Source organism: Myiozetetes cayanensis, unplaced genomic scaffold, assembly GCF_022539395.1.
Source record: "Myiozetetes cayanensis isolate MyiCay16 unplaced genomic scaffold, myiCay2020 scf1, whole genome shotgun sequence".
NCBI classification, from domain to species: domain Eukaryota; kingdom Metazoa; phylum Chordata; class Aves; order Passeriformes; family Tyrannidae; genus Myiozetetes; species Myiozetetes cayanensis.
The window spans coordinates 127,239,470-127,245,782 of record NW_026086604.1 but is presented as its reverse complement, the minus strand read 5'-3'; positions in this window follow the sequence as shown (position 1 = coordinate 127,245,782).

Genomic DNA, 6,313 nt, shown 5'->3' with positions numbered 1-6,313 from the left:
TCCCCATTCCATCAGCTTGTGGGGAAAGGGAGGTTAAACAAGTGGCTGCATGGTGCTCAATTTCCAGCTGGCCTTAAACCATGACACATTTCCAGGCATACTGTAGAAAGTTTTATTGCAAGGGCTTAATACAGTTTTAGCAGTTTAGCTGATCCCGCCATCTGCATTATAATCTATTTAATCTCTATCTGAATTAAAGAAGATCCTGAGCAATATCACCATCCATGCACAAGGTTACTAGAAAGGGCAAACTCTTAAGACTTTTGGTGCCAGCCTCAGCACATGAGGGCTGTTTGTCTTCTTCTGAGCTATAAGCTCTTTTCCAAATGTCACTCATATTCTTCTCACTGTAGTATCTGTGGGCGGGGAGTTTAGTTTGGGTTTTGCCATCCGTGTATTTTGACACATGATATTATATAACCATATCTATAGATATGGTATATGATGTTATTGTAATGTATAAGGTTACTGTAATGTATAAAGGCATTAGTAGACACCCAGGAGCATGTAAGTGTGTTTTTGTTTCAAATGATTCAGCAACTCACCACATACTGTTGTCAGCAGAACTTACCTGCTATTGGTTTCATTGTCTTTTAGAGATTCTTGACCTTCAAACACTGAATTTTTATTGGTCACATTATTTACTTCTCGTTGTTTGCTTTATGTACAGTTAGGACCTTCATATCCAGTGTCTAGAATTTGATTGAAAATATGAAAGAAAAATCTGAAAAAAACACTTATATTTCCTATGACTTTAGGCTAAGCAATTGGGTGAGCTTTTGTTGTCAAGTCAAGAAGTTATATTTCTGAGTAAAGATCTGGTTATCAGTGATCAAGCTGAGACTGAACTCATTCGAAATGAATAAAATATTTTTTATCTGGACATTTTTCTTCATCTCACATGTTTATGGCTGGTTACCTACGGCTAGAAGAAATATTTTTTTCTTTTGAGTTTTTATTAGGCTTAGCAACAAAAGGTATTTTACATATTCATATACTTTTTGTTTTGTTTTACATAAAAATTGCTGCCATTTATCAAAGAAGCTCTCAATCATCTCTTCCTGTTTCTGATAAGGGCATTAAGAGTCAATGACAAAGCAATAGTCAGGTTCTAGGAAATTACTGGAAATATGTAAAAGTGGGATAATTTTTTCCTCCATATAGAAAGTTATGGACCAAAGCAAGAAAAGTCCCTGCATCATTTAAATGTATGCAAGAAAATGGCTTTTTGTTTTGTTTGGGGTTTTTTTGGTTTTGTTTGGTTTTTGTTTGTTTGGTTGGTTGGTTTTGGTTTTTTTTAATCAGGTAATTTAAGGAGTTGCTAGCTGTAAAACTGGCAGAAAAGTAAACAGAATACTTTGACAAGTACTGTAGTTGAAAGACTTCAGTCAATTTATTGTATCCTACACTACAGGAACTGATTCAAATCACAACAATCATTGGACACTCAATTTGGGACTTACACTGAAGCCTGCTGGCAGCAATTTAATGTAGCTGGCCCTTATACAGTTACTGACAGAAAGATTCTGTCTGTAGCTGTAACAGGTATAGCTTTTTCAGTGGAATGTAGGTGAATACATGTAATTCATTTCCTGGCTTGAACAGGATACAGGATCAGTTTTCAAATATTGATGCCTAAATTCTGCACAGATTACATAGTGCACAAACTAGCTATGCTTTGTGCATTTAACATTGAGAATTCCAAGTGAAAAATTCACATTGCAGATACAAAGCTGGTAAGTGTTTCTGCAACAACCTATTAACATTAGCATGGATGTGTCCTGTGGGTTTCCAGTCTCTGAAGCTGCAGCTGAGCTGGCCCATGGCAGCAATAAATGGATAGTATCATTAACTAACATGTGAAGTTCAGACCAAGTGAATCAGGTTTTCTTGATATACACTACTGTCAGGATTTCCAAGGGCTAATCTGCTTTTTTTATTCAAAGACACCCTCCTTCATCAGCTCTAGCTGATAGTTTCTGGTAAGGTCAGTCTCCATCATATGCAGCTATTTACACCTTCCTGATATCTGTTCAGGTAAGAAGCACACTGAACACCTCACACAGCTTTAATGACATCAAAGCCATATTTGGATTTCATATCTTTCACAAAAAATTGCAGGCAAAAAAAGCCTTTCTGACTAGTTTCAATCATAAATTTTTGAGTATGTGTCAGAGTTTTTAGGAATATATAAAAGTTCTTGAGATGCTACCAGTATGACTTTTTTCATCTGTTTATCTGTTAGCTTGGGAATGTCTTTCTGCTCTGTGGACCAACTAAATCTTTTGGGGTGGGGAGAGGAACTCCAAAAAACCAAAAACCATCAGGATAATTAAAAGGTTATTGTTCTACATTACTGCAAATAGCTTTTCTGTGGACATGATCATTATCCACCTTCAAAATTTGTTAATCCTCCAGAAAGGGTTTTACTATAAGAAATCTTCCAGAAAGAAGACTCCAAATGGCAGTGGGATGTCAGAGTTCAAATATCTCATGTGAATGGAAGGCAGGAGTGCTCACTAACAGGTCCTTTAGGTGCTTATTTCTTCTTGTCACAGAAGCTTCTTTCATAGATCACCATTCTCAGAGTTCCTTTTATCCTCATCCGTTCTTTTTGGTAAACATAAACTAATTTCTTCCTGGTTTAACCTTCACATCCCCCTTTATAAACTTTTTCTTTCCCTGGTGCCTTCCTTTATCACAGTGAGAAACATAGACTTCTGTGGCTGTGACTGTTTAGACCCTGATAAATGTGCAGCATCATCCTTGCTAAGCTACCCACTGTCACTACACCCCAAAAGAGCTGTTCCAAAAGCAGCTTCTTCCTTTAATTACTTCAAATGCCTGGAGGCTAATATAATATAATAGGCTCATAAAATACATCAGCACAAAGAGTTTCTCTGGGTCTCTGAGTAGTAGTAGATGTGTATAGTCACATCAGCCATAAGAGTTCTGTGAAAACTATCTGTTAAACAAGCTGATGCACTTGCTTTCCTGAAAACCATAGCAAATCTAAAATATGTCCTTAATAAAAGGAAGGACAAATCTGGACTTCCGAGGGAGCACTGCACAATATGTATTTCTTTTGTTACTTTCATAATAGGAACTGGGAAAGAATATTGTATTTTAAAATAATGAAAGAATTGAATGAAAGAATGATGAAAGAAATGAAAGAAAATGAAGAAAGAAATGAAAGAAAATTGAAACTGAGATCCACACACAGTTATAAATGGGAAAACATTAATAATGAGTGGGTTCTGTTCAGAATTCTTTACCAAATTTCATTTATTCATAAATGCAGCCTAAAATACGGTAAAGCTAAGAACATTTGGAAGCCTGTTGATTGATCCTATTTAAATTAGGAAAAGACAAGTAAAATATGTTACAAGTATAGATATTCAGATATTTGGTTGTATAGCATAGCTTATCCTTCAAAAGGATTTGTGAAAACAGCCAGAGTTTTCTGAGTATGGATTTGGAAGATTTGCTTGTAAAGGAAACAAAAAAAAGAAAAAAAGAAGTTGCTCTTTTAAATATTAATATTTCTTGGTATCTTTGGACACATTTTAAAGTGGAAAAAACATCTTCATACATTGCTTTTTTTCCTTCTTGCTAAAAAGAAAAAAAGTATCTGAACGTTTTTATCAGCCCTAGTCTGGAAAAAAAGTAATATTCACCCATTCATTATTATTCATTGATGGCTACTAAAATTCATTGATATTCATCCAATAGCAATTTTATTAATAAAATATCTAAATGAGGAAGCTTGCTCATCTCCCATCCTTAACCACCGTGATAATTTCAGCAAGACTCAGTAGAAACTGAAGCATCAGTTCATGTGGAAGAAACATGATGGATACATAAGCAATTTATATTGTGTTCTGTAGTTTTATAAACTTTGCTTTAATGTAGCTTTATAGATATTATAAATTGTAAGTGCCAAGATGGCTGTGAGTCTCCTAGCTAGAACAAAAGGAACTTTGTGCCAAGAAGAAGGTGGGGTTTGATAAAGTAAATAATTATCTTATTCTGACTAGATACCTGTTATAAACCAGTTATAAGTGTATTTGTAATGTATGTTTACATCTGGACAGTAGCTTGTAACCAATTGTGTACATCTGGTCACGAGACCTTGTATAGAGAAACTATAAAAGGTCAAAATTCTTTTAATAAAGCGGACATATTGGAGATCTTATACATCGTGTTCATATGTACTCGAGCCCTTCCATCAACAAGTTCACACAGAGCTTGTGGCATGACAGGGTTCAGAGGGGAGTGAACTGTGATTCAAGTGCTCCTAGTTAAGCTCTACAACCAAAGTGGTGATAGTAGCACGGTCACTGCTTCAGATACTATGACTGGAGCTCAGAAAGAAAACATCTAATTCAAGGTCTACTTAACTGGTGAACTTCTTCCCTAGAAGTGAATTTCTAGTAGTTAGAACAGTCAACTATCAATATTGTAAGAACACTGTATAATTACCGGGTAGATTCAAAGCTCCGGGTGTGCTAGAGTCATTCATTCAGACAAGAAAGTGAGAGCAATTTATAAATGAGCTTGCTTTTATTTCTTTGCAATGTCGTCCCACTGAATGGTTTTCCAAATCTAAGAGAGATTGTAATCAATATAGCTGCTGCTGGGGATTCATGTATGAGATAGTTATTGACCGTGCTTTCTTTCTGAGGAAGTGGCTGTGGAATTAAAGCTTGAATCTTGAAAAGACTTAGGTATATTGACACCATTATTGGCTCTGAGGAGAAATGCTGTCCTCCAGCTGATGTGAGAGGTCACCATACTCAGAACTGTTGCCATAAAGATTTGAGAGCTGCTGCTATCAAAAAGCGCAGCTAACCTGTACTTCTCATTTCTAGAATGAGAATGAAGATCACTTTGTGCTCAGGCATTTTGTGTTCATAGAGTGCAATTTTACTAAGAGAGTGACCTTTTCAAATGATGATATTTATCCACCATTTCACTCAGCGTGCTTCATGGCTGGAGTTGTTCATTGCAGACAAACACAGAAAACCATAAGCAAGATTCATTGAAGGATTTAGAAGAAATACAGAGTCCTGTCAGAAACACTATATTTCTCTGTAAAACACACGGGAGGAGAGTGATGCCTTAGGATATGAACAGAGCATCCATTCCCCATTGAATGAGCCAATCATAAAAACTAAACATGAGTCTTACACCACCGCTGCCTCTGCTATACAATATCTATCCACTGTATGGGTGATGGAGGTTGAATTGTACTTGAAAAGTAAAATATACTCAGGTATTCCCTCCAAAATGCCAAGGTGGTGGAAAGGATTCAAAAAGGTTTATTTTGGAGACTGAATAGGATGTAAAAACTTACAAAAACATGACAGTGCTGCAAGACAGTATTGGGCCTCAGGAAAAGGCAAGTTCCTGCACTCTTCCAGGGCTTTTTTATCTTGTCCCTGTCCTCCCCTGCCCTCTCTGGCCCAAGGAGGCTCTGTACCTGTTTTCCAGCATTATCTCTCCTGCATACCAGAGAGAGCACCAGCTTACTCACCACCTTCTCTGTACCTTACTCTGAAATGCAGAAGTGAAAGGTAAAAAAAGCATCTACCCCTCTTGAGAGAGGCACTTTTGCAGGCAGAAAAAAGGCATCCTAAGCTAAGAAAGAGTTCTAACTTCCCATTACAAACTCTTCCAAAAATGCATCTATCCCTACAACTTCAGCTTGAGAAAGTTCAGACCCTGCAAGACTGGGGCAGCAGGTTGTATGGGGCAGCAGGCTGTCCTCTGTAGGTACACCTTCCCTTTCCACTGCAGCTCAGCAGCAGTGCAGAAAGGTCCACTGTGCCAATGAGAGAACATACAAGAGGGGACTTGATTCTGGATATTAACAATTGGGAAGTGAAGCAAGAGTGCTACATTAAAAAGAAAATGTGTAAGACAGGTGCTTGTATAATATAAACTGCTCCAAGAGGAAGGATCTCCATGTGCCCTGTCTAGACAAATGAGATTCCTAGCTACTCAGCCACACTATCTTGAATCAAATATTTCACTACAGGTTCAGAGGAGGCTGATCTGACAGCTCTGCGTGAGGTCTGGTCTAAATCTGATCCCTCAGGAACTTAGATGGTGTGGCATTAGCTGTGTTTAGGGGTAGGCTGCAAGATGGTCTGACTGGGGACATTTTAGAGAGTAGATCTGGGCACCTGGAGACCCTTAGTCGGGGCGGTATCCAAGGAGTTAATTTAGCAAGGTGCCTGTCTGGGATGACAACCTATTTTTGACACACTTTAAATTCCTCTTCTACCCTGTTCTAAGCACTGGTGTGACA